Genomic DNA, 15,640 nt, shown 5'->3' with positions numbered 1-15,640 from the left:
TTGGGATTAAGGCAGGGAAAGAGGCATTAAGTGATTTTTTAAAAACACTGTGTCTGTGGAAGTCAGAAAAGAAAGCCAAAACATCCCCTTCCACCACCCTCCAACACTTATGAAAAAATGCCATTATGAAACCATCTAGGCCTGGTGCTTTATTACCCTCGTTCTCCTTCAATACCAGAATGATCTCCTCCTTTGAAAACTCTCTCCCCAGCAGTTTCCTGTTCATTCTTATGTGGTAAGTATGCATGAGGGATGTAGTATAGAGCTAGAGCACTTTGGCAATTAGTGATAGAGAACTAATATGCTATGAGTAGTAATAATGTGTTGTTCTAGAAGAGTGTATGGTACTCTTCTAAAAGAGTCTAGAATATCCCAAGTTGTGAGGTGTCACTGATGAGGTCTGTACACCAGCTGGATTGTAAAGATTATTCTCCATTCCTTATAACAAACTCTCCAACATATGTGGAATATAGGGACTAGGGATTGTATCATAAATTTGGCTCCTCCATTTCATATTTTCTCTTTTATTTCTCTACTCACTAATTTGGTAACAGAGCAGGAGTTTGAATTCTTTCCTTGCCTCTGGTTCATTCCCTTTTCTGGGTACAAGATATTGTTGGCATATTAGTTCTCCAAAAATTAAAATAATGTTCAAATTCTATCAACTTAGAAGGAACACTCACGATTTTCCTTAGGGCTAGGCAAAGTAAAATTGATCTTCAAAAAGATGAAATGTATTTTTGGCTATGTATTTAGTAGATTGTCTGCAATTACGTAAATTGCATGATTTTGTTACTCTTATATGTTTGGGATGTATTTTTTCTTTTGAACAAGAACAGATTAATAGCGAAAGTAAAAATGAAAGAAAATTAAAAGGAAAAAAAAAGGATTTTGGTTACTGTTGGTTATTTGACTCACTGCCATTTGTGGAAGTAAACTAGCAAAACTGGAGAAGCTTCATGGTATAATTTAGTTTCTGTTTTTTAAAACAAAATAAGAGAATTAAGAAGTAGAGAGAGAAAGGAAAAGGGAAGAATGAGAGTGATTCAGTTTCTCTCTGAAAATTTTTATATCAGACGATATTGCATTGATAGCTCTCACAATGATGTGAAATCTTGTTCAAAATCCCCAAGGCCATAAAATAGCAACATGCCTAGCTTGCTTTGGGCACTGTTAAAGGAATAATATTTTTAAGAATGAGGATTCGGGGAAAATGTTAGTTCACAGCCCTCTTACCATTCATTGCTTAAATAGGAAAAGGTGGTTACATTAGGATAGTGAATATGCTTGAAGGACACATCTGGTAGGGAAAAATCATCACTAGATTCTTCTAGACCCTTCTAGAAGAGTACCACCCATACAACACAAGAGTACAGCCCATAATATCGTCTCTCTAAGTCCCTAACACTCCCCTTCAAGGTGGAGCATATATGTCATACAAATCTAGCTTGGAACATATAGACTCTAAACGGCTCCTACATAATGCCTCGGTATAAAGAATGTTTTCATACTAGGAAGACTTAAGGAGGAAGTGTATATGGTTCAGCCTTGGGATATATTATTGCCTGTAGTGAACACCTTATGTGTTGCTTGCAAGAGGCCTTGTACAGCTTAAAGCAATCTCATCCTGCATTGTTTGATCGGTTCAATGTTGTTGTACTTGGGTAAACGTTATACACTTGATCATTTTTCCTTTATTCATCACTCCACCATTGTCATTATTGTCTTGATTTTTTATGTAGAATTGTAGATGATATTATTATCTCAGGTAGTGACCCCAATGGTACTGCTAATTGAAAAAGTTATTTGGGTCAACAATCAATATATATATAAAAGCAAAGACCTCATGCGAAAGAGCATGAGGTTCGGCCAAGTGACGCATTCTATGAAGAGAATCGAGATACTCTTAAGCCATATTAGAGATAAGAACAAATTTAAAAGTGGAGACTTTTTATTTCCTTTGTTTCAATGTTTCAAGACTAATTTTTGTTACATTTTGTATTCAATGTTTTAGGACTACTATTTATTTCATTTGGTTCAATGTTTCAAGACCTTCCATCTCTCTTACACACAAAAACTCTTTGCATTTCCATTCATCATTTTCACTTTTACTCCTTTATATATACATGTCCATAGTCTTTCATATCATCATATCTCAAACACACTTAGAAAAAAATGATGTCATTTAGCTTTAACCTTTCAATGACACCTACATAACTCTAACGTTGCAGTATCATTTGATTGTAACCCGTATAAGTAGGCTATGACCAAGGAAGGGGGCTTGCGTTTTTTAATCAATAACGATAGCTTATGGTTTTAATGTTGAAGTCAGACATTGTAGATTTTGTGAAGGTTATGATTCGCTTGGAGTCTTTGGGTGTTTGAGATTTTGGTATGGGAAAATTATAAATGTATTTTATTTTAGAACTAATGAAAAAGAAAAAGAAACATTCTAATTGATTATTTATTTAGTTAGCTTCCTTTTTTTTTTTTTTTGAATTCATAATTTGTAGGTTTCTTGGTATGTAGCCATAGTGGTAAAAACAAAAATCCATGGTGATTTAAAATTATTGTTCGCTTTTTTTTTTTTTTTATAAAGGATATAGAAGCCCAACTAAAGTCAATTAAATTTTGATAAATGAATGTGTTTTTAGAAAATTTCTCTTTGTTTAATCACGTTCTCTTTGTGTTGATACTTACAAATGATTTCTTTAATTCCATTGAGATAATTAATAGGGTGTTTATGATCAAGGTCTCCATATTTGGTTGTGAGAATAGAGTGATTGAGAAAGTGTTTGGTAGGTTGCCTAAATTTATGTAATTTTAGGATATAAAAGTATTTTATATTTTGAATTCTTATTTGTAGATTTCAAAATCATTTAATCAGTTTGAAAATAAAATCTACTTTTAACGGTAAATATTATAATATATTATAATCTTACAATGTTATATAATTTTTTAAAATAAATTATGAATTAAAAAAAAAATCAAGTTTCAAAGTATTTAACAATATTATGGGCAAACATAATATTATACAACAAAATAAGTATTAAGTATTATATATAGATTTTGATATACATAAAAATGATTTCAAATGAAATTGTAAAGTAGTCCACGCATCGCAAGGATATCATCTAGTTCATACAAAGGACCTTGATACTTTTTTGTTATTTTTTTTGGGATTGAAATTGCTCTTTCTTCTCAAGTCATCTCTTTGTCTCAAAGGAAATACATGCTTGATCTCCTATCTGAGACTGGTCTCTTTGTTGCTCGACCTGTTGATACTCTTGTGAACTCTATTGTTGAACTTGATGGCAGAAAAAGTGATCTTTTTCCCGATGTTGGTGATGGTTGGTTAGGAAGTTGATTTACTTTACTGTTACTCATCCTGATATTACTTATACAGTTGGTGGGGTTAGTCAGTATACGGATGCTCCTCATCAAACTCACTATATTTGCTGTATCTTGCGTTATTTAAAAGATGCTTTGATACCATGTTGAAGAAATAATGTTTACAAGAATGAGGAGCTGGAAAAATGTTAGTTCACAGCCCTCTTACAGTAGGATAGGGCATATTCTTGAAGACAACTGGTAGGACAATTGGTAGGGACACATCATCACTAGAATCCTCCAGACCCTTTTAGACGAGTACCACCCATACAACACAAGGGTTATCATCTCTCTATTTCTCTAATGGGCACTCTTTAAGCTTGCACTGAACTTGACAAAACTCAAATTCCGAGGGGTCTTCATATTGTTCTTTCAGGGATTATATGCAGCAATAATATCTTTGGCATATAGAAAACGCAACAAGCTGTATTGCTCAGTCCGCACTTTGGGTGTCACTCCAACCTCTGGGGAAGTAGAAATTAAGTAATAGGTTCATGAATTTTACTGCCTGTTACTTTGTTTTTAGTCTTTTAATCAATTGCCATTATATGTGCTTGACACTGTCATATTCATTTTGCTCCTTAGTTTTTATCTAATGAGTGAGCTATAGCGGAGTGGGGATATGTGATATCTTTTCATCTGTAGGAACAGCCATCAACAACTGGATAGAGTTTTGAGTCTCAAAACACACTGTGTAAATGGCTTCTCTGAGTATTCAACATTTTGTACAGATATATTTAATATTATGTCTATCTATAATTTAATTCCATTGGTTTAAAATTTTCTACTAAAAATTATTACGTCATCCAAATTGTTTTTGCTCCTTTCCAGATTTCAAACCAATATTCCAAAGCAAGATATTATCATCCAAGACTGGTGTGAACTTTGTGCTTTCTTTGGATGCTCTTGAAGCTATTTGTGCAGATTCTGTACTCAGTCAACCAAGAGTGTCAGTGTGTCTCTGATGGCTTCTGTCTCTCTTAGGCCCTATTTACCATAATTTTATTTGTCATGCTTGCAAAACTTACAAAGTAACATAAACTTATATGTAGTTCCCCAAATTGTTTCCATATATAAAGTAGCATTTATATATTTCTTTTTGAAATGGTAGTAATTTGAATAGATGTGGTGAAGTAAAATATAATCTACAATAGTTGCAACTCAACTGGATACTTCATTCTTGCATTGAACAGCACAATCTTATAGCATGAACTCAAAATCCTAGCAAAGTTGTTTACGTATTATGTTCAGGTTACTCATATGCTATATAATGCTCCTCACAATGCTGTGATTACTGTTTGGGAGATTTTGAAATTTAGGGGTTCTTTTGTCATGGAACCTTAAGTTGATTTGTAAAAACCTTGGATTAGGGATGCCAATTGAAAAATTGGGTCATTGAAAACTAGAACTGATAAATTGAAATGATCGCCTAACCCAAAAATGTTGTAAGGTGATTAGATTCACTATTTTGTATTAGCTTAAGCTTTTTGGACTACTGTTAGTTTATCTCTGCTCTCACTATATGTCTGGCCATTACTACTTCCCTCTTGGTGCTCGTTATTTTTTATTTATTTTGATCGGTAAATAAATAATTTATTGAGAATATGGAAAAAAAAGAAAGAAAAAGGAAATAGCAAATTCCTTGGTACATAGGAAGTGTACGAGGAAAGCAAAAGTCTACCCAAAATTACATAAATCTAAGAAATCTAAAACAGAGGGTATGTCAAGACCACTCAGAGCAATCCTCCATTCAAATAAAGACAGAAGAAAATTTGCTTCAACTTGACGATGGAACACTCCTCCCCATCAAAGATTCTGTTGTTCCATTCTCTCTATATTTTCTGCATAATAAACTGCAGAATAACACCCCAAATGTATGCCGTCCTATGTCACCCAACACGTCTAAGCCAACAAGCAAGCAACTCAACCACTTGCTTAGGCATAACCCAGCAGATACCATACAAGCTAAATACAAAGGACCGTAAATCAGAGGCAAAAGGACAATGAATGAGCAGGTGGTCCACCAATTCCCAATTATTTTTACAAATACAACACCTGTTAAAACCACAATTTTTTCTCTTCCTCAAATTATCCAAAGTTAGAATCCTCCCCTTTGTTGCTATCCAAGTGAAAAAACTACACTTTTAGGAGCTTTCACCTTCCAAATTCTTTCCAAGGGAAGTGGTGATTACCTTTGTCAGATAAGACTGAATAAAAAGACTTTACTTCAAAATAACCACTCCCTCTTTATTCATTTGTGTTCTTAATCTCAAACTGCCATTAAATCCAATCTATATTTCTTAGTGTTGTATTGTGTATAGGTTTATGAAATTATTGACATCATGGCTAAAGAAGCAAAAACGTGAGGAAGTACGAAAATTGAAGAGAGTAAAGTTCTCAAGAATTTTTCAGATTTTGAAACATTGTTTTATTTATTTATTATTTATTTTTTTGACAAATAGATTTTGGAACATTGTTACTAAGTACTTGGTACAAAATCATCTAGTAGTGTCACTTATATATATATGTGTGTGTTTGTGTGGAAAAAAGAAATCTGCAGTAGATCTTAAAACATATCTGTTCTCTAAATAATTAGTTGATTACCATATTATCAAAAATCCAAAAATAAATAATTTTATGTCAATATGGTAAGAAGCCCTAATTTAAATTTAATTGTTTCCTTTCTATTTTTCATATGATATTTTATACAGTAGCTCATAAATGAGAAAGGCATATAAGTTGACTATTCTAGCCCAAAAGATGGAAGTGAAGTGGTCAACAATCTTAGCCTTATGTGCCTAATAAAGTGTTTGTCCATTTGAAGTTCTGCATTGCAAAGATATTTTATGTTATTACGTGTCCCAAATGAAAGTCTTGAAGAGATCAATGATGTATGAAAGAGGCAAAGCAGGAAGGTTTCATTGCCATGATTAGCCATAAGCAGATGGATGAAATCACCCAGTGCTTAAATTACTCTCCCCGCTTCTTATTGTATTCTTGACACCTTAGCGAAAAGCTAAATGGAGTAATCAACTCAATTCTCCCAAGGTTCTAGTTCCCAGAACTTAAGTTTCTCAGAAATTTTGTCAACCGCTTCATTTTATCCTTCCAATGGAATAAACAAGAACTTACAATGACATATAAATGTATGTAGCAACACATAAGTTGTGTTTGACTGTTTGTTGTATTATCTTTTACATAGTTGGGTAAAAGGATGTTAGTTATATTTAGGTAAATAGTCAGCCTAATGTTTAAATTCAAACCTTATGGACATGACTCTTGAAGGCAAAGAAAAAGCACTTACATAGTTTAAGGCGCTGTTGGGTTGTTGGAATATTTATTGATATGCATATAAATGTATACTCAGATAACTTCTTTAAACCAAGAAAGCAAGTTGATTGCTTGTATTAATTATTAGTTTGAGACTTATTTAATTAAATTTCTATTTTCCAATATCATTAAAAGGTATGGCCTGGGGCTAAGGTAACTCGTACAATCCGATAACTCTACTACAGCTGGCTACCTTTTCTTCCAAGTAACATGTGCAGGTAGCACTCTGATGTGCTTACGGTTTTAGTACAATGTCCTATCTGAAGACCCGAGAAGCCTTTTGGTGCCAATATTTATACATTATCAATGTTGAGAAGTCTTGCATTTTAGTATTTAGAATTTTTCTATGATTAAGATTGTTCCTTATATACCAATCAAATAAGAAAAAGAAAAAACAAAAGAAAGAAAGATATATTGTTACTTCTAACTATAGCTTTCCTTAATAAATTGAAGGGGAATGCTATTTTCCTAAACATTTTACAAAATCTTGTTTACCAAGTAGTTGCATCGCATGTTATAGGCTATCCTATTGCCATGCATTTGGCTTGTAGAAAGTAGTGCAAGTGGGTTACCACATTTTTTTGGAGAATTAGGGTATTCAGAGCTCTTCAAGCATATGGCTATTCTCTCGAGTGTTTGTAGTCCCCCATCCCACATACAGTAGGTTATTACAGGAAGGGATCCCTTGGAGTTAGCCCTAAGATGTTGGTTAGAGGTTTTGAATTCAGGATCTCATGGATATTAAGAGGCTTTAGGAATTACTAAGTGGGATACCACATTAAAAATGACTAACATGAATTGCCACATAAGTTGCCAAGCACTTTGTGACCAAAATTTTGTAAAAAACTTGGTACTGTAACATTTCTCTCTCTCTCTCTCTCTCTCTCTCTCTCTATATATATATATATATATATAAAAGAAAAAAGCATTAAAGACTTGGTAAAGCATCAAACATTTATTGAAAAGAAATAGAAGGAATGAATGACAAGACATAAACAGATGAGTCAATGGATATTTTTTACTTTTTTGAAAATATGTTGGTGTTATCTCTTTTTTACCAATGAGTTATATAAATCATTATCAGTCTCCCCTCCCTTTCCTCTACCCTATCATGGTGGAATTGGTGGGTGAAGTACACAGCATGACATTGCCAAGTTGCCATGTTTGTAATAAAGAATTTGTAGTGCTAACTCTAAATTGACACTCTCTCTCTCTCTCTCTCTCATATGAAAAAAGACAAATGCACAAAAAGACAAAGTAAATAATTGGATATATATTTGAAAGAAAAAGCTGGAATGATGTTAGATCTGGTCTTCGATTCTTTAGACCTTGTTGACACAATTTGTTGTTTTCTCAATATTTCAATTATGTCTATCATTTTTTCCCTTTTTTGTTGTTTTAAAATTTTCAAGTTATGCCAAAAAAGGAAAAAAAGAAAAAAGAAAAAAGAAAAAAGATTAGCTTGGAGGATAGAATAAAATTTCTTTTGAAAAACTTGTACTCTGGATGACTAGAGACTATGCTATCCTTGTCATTATTCTGGATAGTTTTTCTTGCATGAGCTTTTTTTTTTTTTTTTCTTTCCCTTTTTGGTTGAGAATCAAATGCAAGAAGAGCTACAACATCCAATAAGTCTTTTATTCTTGACTAAGATATATCTAATTCGTAATGCACATTTATATTATATATATATTTTTCTTCTCAAAAAAAAAAAAAATTATATATATTTTAAAATTTTAAAAAAAAAAAAAAAATTATATATATATTTTAAAATTTTAAATATAGTAACACATCTTTTGGATTTTTAAATTGTGAGATTTTGCAGAAGTATTTTCCCCTTGTTTCATCTTTTAATTAGTCTAAAAGTTAAAGAGCAGTCCCAAACTACTCTCCCTTCCATGTTCCAACTTTTTGACTGCCCGGTCCTTGCACCTACCCTTTAGCACTGTGCTTGCTGCCCTCCATGCTTCTTCTTCTTCTTTTTTTTCCTCTGGCTTGATGCTTCTCCTTGCTTCAGGATTACAAGAACTCATTTTAATAATTGTGGTCCTCTAGTATCATTGGGATATTATCAAAAGGTTAAGAATTAAAGAAAAAATGAACAAACAAAATCATTGCGTATCTAAACCCATAGTCTTGTGCATAATTATATGGAAAAAGTATAAACATGTAGTGTAGTAAAAATCCATAGTGGTATGTTACACAAAAATCACTAGTGGTCTGTTACCATATTTGTTGGCTGTCTTCCCCGCATATTATAATAACTTGAATTTGTCTCATCTTAACAGCTAAATTAGCTGCTGTTGTCTTGAAAGCTTTGCCAGGAAACTGAGAATTTCAAGACTTGCCCTAATGGTTGACACTTAAATGGTTTGGTATGTGATTATTATTATTATTATTTTCTAAAAAGAAGTATTTCGTTTCAAGGGTAGGCTAACACCTGCTTTTGTGCCAATTGGTCAGGTATTCCTGCTCTTTGAGTTACTTATTAAAGAAAAAAAAAATCCTGCTGTTTGAGTTACATTGGCGCAAAAGCCATATCCCTTGTGCACCTTCTGGTGGTCAATTCCATCATAAAGAAAAGGCTAAGTAAAGAAAAAGTCAAGGCTCTAGTTTAGTTAAAACTTAAAAAGTATTATTTGGTTTCAAAATTTCTTTTCATGAATATGTACCAACAAGGACATTTCCTCTTGATAGGCTCTAACCCTTCCAGCTTCCCCCTCCCCAAGGGGCTGTGTGGGGAGCAGCCTCTTCCAATTGTAATTGGACCTTATTTGTAATATAGATATAGTCTGTGAAGCTGTAATTATGTTCTTGTTACTTGGAAGGCTCATTTCTTGCCCTTCTCTACCTTACCGCTTACAGTACTCGTATTAGTGCTTGTATAATAGAAAAAGTACCGCATTTTAGCCAATTAAATCCAAAATTTACTCACATTAGGCCATGCAAAGTTGTGTAAAAATACATGGTTGCTACAATTGCCATGTAATTTATACTAGCACTATTTATTTTGCATTTAGTTTTTTATTCTTTCTTTATGTATCTTGAGGAAAGAAAGAGAGTGGATGATGATATTTTTGTGTGAAGAAAGAGAAACAATTTTTAAAAATGAAGAAAATTGATATTTTAATGAAATTTAGGGTAAAATAGAAAACCTGATGTAAGGTATTTTGAAAATTAAGAATGTAAAATAGAAAAAGTAGGTTTTTATGTTAAAATAGATTGGAATTTTTCCACAAGTTGATATGAATGCTTTTAGCAAATTACACAGCACATCTATAATTTTTTGGAGTTTTGTGTAATTTTATTAATCTGTGAAGAAATTAGCTTATTTTGTTTGTAGACACAATTGGGTAAACATTGACTTCAAGACCAAGTACAATTTCTACCACCCTAACATACTGATATTCTTTTGACTGCAAAATATATCAAAGTTTTTGAACTCTTCAGACTTCAGACTATTTTTCTTAGAACTGTCTCATTTTCATTACTAAAATCAGATGTCCACATCCTTGATGAAAAGTATGATTTCCTTTTAGCATTTTGGAAAAATGTGCTTATAGCCTGTGTTTGGCTCAATGAAATATCTGAAGATAATATAAAGAAGAGACTTTGCACTCCAAATCTTGATTTGTGGTGGTATATGCAATTTATTTGTAATTTTTTACCTTTAGTCTTTACTTTCTTTGAAGCCTTAAGTTGTTAATTTCAAAATTACATGCTAGACCTGAGCAAACATGTGTTATTTTCTTTCTAAAGCATTTGTAAGTAACAGTTATCTTCCAATTTTAATGTGTAGACATAATATTTGCTATATATATAACCAACATTTCTTGTCGTGATAGTTTCTCTCTCTTTTTCTTTTTCTTCTATGCCTCTCTTTATCTTTCTGATAGTAATTTGAAGAATTATTGTCCTCATAATATTTGCTTTTTTCTTTATAGTTATTGTCCTCATAATATTATTATATTTTGACTTTCTTTGTCTTTCAGATAGTAATTTGAAGAATTAGTGTCATCATAATATTACTTTTTTCTTTATAGGTATTGTACTCATAATACATTATATTTTGACTTTTGCTCTTTGGCTGCTTATATCTAGTCTTGTAAGACTCAAAGGGAACCGGATAGATGATTCTCCTATGAACAACAACAACAACAACAACAACAACAACAACAATACCTTAGTCCCAAAATTTGGGATCAGCTATGGATCCTCGACAAATTTTTGGGTCAGCTATGAATCCTCCTATGAAGTGCGGTGATATTCATGTTACAGGGCATGGACTCAGCAAAAGCTAGAAATAGCATTAAACAGAGGATCTTGTTGAATTCTGCTGTGATTGATAAATAAGGACTTCTCACCATGGTGGCCATAAACATTATGCTGGAAGGTAAGCCACAGGTTTTCAAACATGTCATTTATAAACTTGGTTGCGTAAGCCATTCTTTGGGAGTTTCGTAATTCCTTCCTCTGGTTGGTATCATACTTGAACAAACCTTATCAAGAAATAATTCATCCTAACAGGAAAATAATAATAAGATTTATCTTTATGGTACCATCCTCATTTTAGCATCAGTACTCATTTATATATCTTTTTCCTTTCAATAGTTATTTCAGCATGTTATTGTCGACAAACACAAAATCACTGGCTTGTTATGCGCAATGGGTTTCAGGCTACTCGTTACTAACATTGCATTAAGTAATTGGTACTACATTCTCTTTCAGTTCTTTTGTATCAAGGTCAGGTATGCCAAAGTTTCTCCTTTTCTACTTTTCCATTCCACTTACTATGAGATTTTAATTTGACATGATTGAATTTGATTGAATTGATTTCCAGTCAGCATAGAAAACTATTATGAGGTCTGTTAACAAAATGTACTTTGTGGAACTTTATATGTAGTATAAACACACAGCATTCTTTAGTATTGATGGCAGTGGTCAATGAGTGTAATTAAGGTGATAATTGATTGTGGAGATGATCAGTAAGTGAGATTGAAATTAGTTTCTGTTTCATCACTCCTATCCCAATGCCAATTTATCTGTTTTTCAACTAAAACTGGAACTGGTAACTCCTTTTAACTTATTTTCTGTTTACTTGTATGTAGCTCCCTAAAAATTAAAGAACATGGACTGGTTAATATGTTAGCACACATTTAATAGAATTGCATTTCATTTTGCAATTGCCATGAAGATTCAGAATTTTGTGGATTTAGGATATGATCTATTTCTCAAGTTCTTCAGGTCAGCATCTATATCTAATTGGAGCCATTTTTTGGATGTTGAAAGAGGTTCATGAAAAAATCAGCTCCCTAGGAGCAAAATGATTATACTATTCATAAAAAGCTTTGTATGTTGAGAACGTCATGAACAGCTGGATGAATTGAACCTGCGTCTTCCTTCAGAGATCACATTTATTTGTGATTCATATATTGCTGTAGGACTGTGTAGTTTGTAATAAGGGCCCCTTGTAGATGGAATAAATTGTTTTCACCTTTAGATGGAGGAATTTTGAGGACAACGGCTTTTCTAAGAGCAAAGGTGTGAGGCATTGAACTTGGTTTTTGGGGTGTCAATTATAGGCACAGAAGCTGATGCCTCTACTTCTTTATCTTCATTTGGATTTGGGAAAATTTTATTTTCCGTTATACTACACTATGCGTTAAAATCTTTTTTGAAGTCTGTTTGCTTTTGAGAACTAGCTGCCCCATTGGATGACAATTGTGGTAGGGGCATGCTTCCTATACCTTCACTTGGCCACAAAAGGAGTAAGAGTTCTTGAGTTCTGTTTTTATAAAGCAGTAGAATTTTTTGTCTGTGGCCACCAAGAGTCCTCTGATTTTCCCCCAAACTGAAAATCTTGTTAAATGTGAGAAATCCTATGAAGAGTAGCATAAACTTGATATGGATGGCTCCTCCTTGAGTAAACCCAGACAAGCTGGAGCAGGTAGTGTCATTAGGAATAGTTCTGAAAACTGGGTGGTGGGTTTTTAAGGGCAGTTGGATTCACTTTTAGTTTTGTGGCTGAAAGGGTGTTCCCAGCATGCAGATTGTCATCTATGGGTCTCCCCCAGTATAATTTCTTTGTAATTTAGATTTGTTTGGTGTTGGTGTTTCTTGTTTTGTGACCTCAGTCTTGTGCTTTGATAATAAAAGGGTCACAACAATTTCACATCTCCTAATTTGCATGCTACCTCATACCTGGGTCAACCACAACATGCAATTTATTTATTTATTTATAATAATGATCCATGTTTGAGGTGATAGGAAAATTGAGAGGTGTTGTGAAATTTTGTTGTGTTTGTGGAAGGCCTCTTAATAGTATCTTCTAAGAAGTAAAAAGAGTAAGAGTTTGGAGGTGACCAAGTTTTTCTTTCCCTCCAATGTATTGGCCATGCTCATGAATAGTACAAAAAATTACATATTATATGAATCATATTGTATCATGTGAATTGTATGTATCAAACAATACATAGGCATTGGGTTTAAATTGAGTTTTTGCTAAAAAATTTGCTTTAACTTCTGGCCAACAGGTTGTTGAACTTGTTTTTAACACAAAATCCTTATGGAGAGTTTGATTTGCTTGATGTTACATTACACCATAATGTTACATTATTATAATATTATATTAATGTAATCTCAATACAAGAATACAACATTACATTGTTTAGGAAGGTAATGAGATTAACATTACATTATTTTGTAACCTTAGATTATGGTAATGTTAGAAAAAATAAAATTAACCAAACACCTTAATGTCACATCTCCGTAATATGCATCACATCAATGGAACATCACAGCAAACCAAATGTCTCCTCAGGCTATTTGGTTGAGTCCAAGGATAAAAACATGTTTATAAATTTTTTCCCCTACTCTTTATCCCTAGGAAATTTGAACCATCCATTTGACACTTCCCTTTTTCCCCCCTTAGCCTCTCCACTCCCCCAAGCCCCCTTTTTTCCCCCTCTCTTTATTCATTTTGAACTTTTGGATTTATTTCTTACAAATGTTTGCAAATTTCTTTTCTATGCTATAAATAAAGTATTAAATAAATGAAACTGTAACTTTTATTTTATTTTATTTTAATTTTTTTATTGGTCCAAGAAATTGAATGCCAAGATAAAAGTTAAAGAAAAAGTTATTGAAATAGAATAATATGAGGAAATAGTAAATGCTGGAGATGATTATGAGGAAGAAGATGTCGATGATGATATGATTTAGCAAGATGATGATGATGATATTGACTCAGACTAACTCTCCACTCCCCCAAGCCCCCTTTTTTCCCCCTCTCTTTATTCATTTTGAACTTTTGGATTTATTTCTTACAAATGTTTGCAAATTTCTTTTCTATGCTATAAATAAAGTATTAAATAAATGAAACTGTAACTTTTATTTTATTTTATTTTAATTTTTTTATTGGTCCAAGAAATTGAATGCCAAGATAAAAGTTAAAGAAAAAGTTATTGAAATAGAATAATATGAGGAAATAGTAAATGCTGGAGATGATTATGAGGAAGAAGATGTCGATGATGATATGATTTAGCAAGATGATGATGATGATATTGACTCAGACTACGGAGATGAAGTTGATTAGGTATGATGATGAATATGATGAGAGCTAAAATTTTATTTTAGCTCATATGTCATGTATTTATCATTTTTGAGTTTTGAGTTTGATCGATTTGAATATAGATATAATATTTTCAATTTTATTTATTTAGATACTTTTTTAAAATTTTATTGCATAAGTTGTAATGACCACACCCCAACTATATAGATATTATTCGCTTTGAGGCCTATATCCCTCACGGTTTTTGTTCTCTCCCTAAAGCACACAGTAGTGGGGAAAAAGACCTCTACACATTTAAGGGAGACCACTCCTTATAAGCACATCCTCATGTGCTTTCCTAGGTGATGTGAGATTCTATGGATTGTAAGAACCTCTTTTTGCAAGACTCCCTTTTTGAGGTTAAATCTTGAGATTATTTTGGAATAAGAGTGTAATCATAAGGAAATTTTAGTGTTAGAATTATTTGACCTTTCATAATGTTTTTCTGGAGCGTGTAGGAATGGTTGTTGTACTATTTGTGTGTTTGGTTTTGTCCTTCAAGGATATTTAAGATCTGTACTTATGATACTTTGTTATATTTCTTAGAGAGATGGCTCCACCAAGGAGGAACATTGGAATTGTCAATCGAATGCTGAGGCAACCACTAATCTTCAAGCCATTAGTGGCTTAACCAATATAGTGTAACATCATGTAGGAGCCACTAATCTGACTAGTGCTCTGGAGAAGTTTAGAAAGCTTGACCTTCCTACCTTGAAGGGTACAAAGGATCCAATAGGGGCCGATAACTGGCTTAAGGAGCTGGAAAGGCTCTTTAGGGCGATGGTGGTTAGTAATGAGCAACGAGTTATCCTTGCTGTTTTTGTATTGAAATGTGATGCATTAGAATGGTGGGAGTTGACAAAGAGAACACATGGGAGAGACGTTATAACTTGGCAGTGTTTTGTTGAGCTCTTTTGTAAGAGGCTTTTTCCCCCCATTGTTGTGTGCCTGAGGGGGGGAGAACAAAACCGTGAGGGAAATGGGTTTCAAAGCGGACAATATTTACATAGCTGGGGTGGGGTCGTTATATAAGTGATATATTTTTCTAATTAGTTATTAATTAAACATGATCTAAGTTTATGATAAATTCCAATTTATATATGTATATCTTTTATTTTTCTATAAATTTTATGAAGTATTTATTTATCTTAGAATACATGATACAAAAATTTGACTACTATGCTGACAATAATTTTAGGTGTTAGTTGCACAATTCTTTTTAGAAGAGAGGTTATCCTAAGATAATTGTGAGTGTAGCTATTGGTGGTTAAAAAGAATTAAAGTGAGAATAAGGATGACAATGGGGTAGGG

The 15,640-nt window shown here is 32.9% G+C and overlaps 1 long non-coding RNA gene across 1 annotated transcript; it reads left to right on the top strand.

The window, feature by feature from the left end:
• Positions 1–9,087: 9,087 nt before the first annotated feature.
• Positions 9,088–13,121, top strand: LOC136069433 (uncharacterized). Its single transcript, XR_010630667.1, has 3 exons — positions 9,088–9,309; positions 10,822–11,113; positions 11,397–13,121. It is a non-coding gene; the product is annotated as an uncharacterized LOC136069433 (long non-coding RNA).
• Positions 13,122–15,640: the final 2,519 nt, after the last annotated feature.

Source organism: Quercus suber, unplaced genomic scaffold (genome assembly GCF_002906115.3).
Source record: "Quercus suber isolate HL8 unplaced genomic scaffold, Cork oak 2.0 scaffold_170, whole genome shotgun sequence".
In the NCBI taxonomy this organism is placed as follows: domain Eukaryota; kingdom Viridiplantae; phylum Streptophyta; class Magnoliopsida; order Fagales; family Fagaceae; genus Quercus; species Quercus suber.
This window is presented reverse-complemented; position numbering and strand designations above follow the sequence as displayed.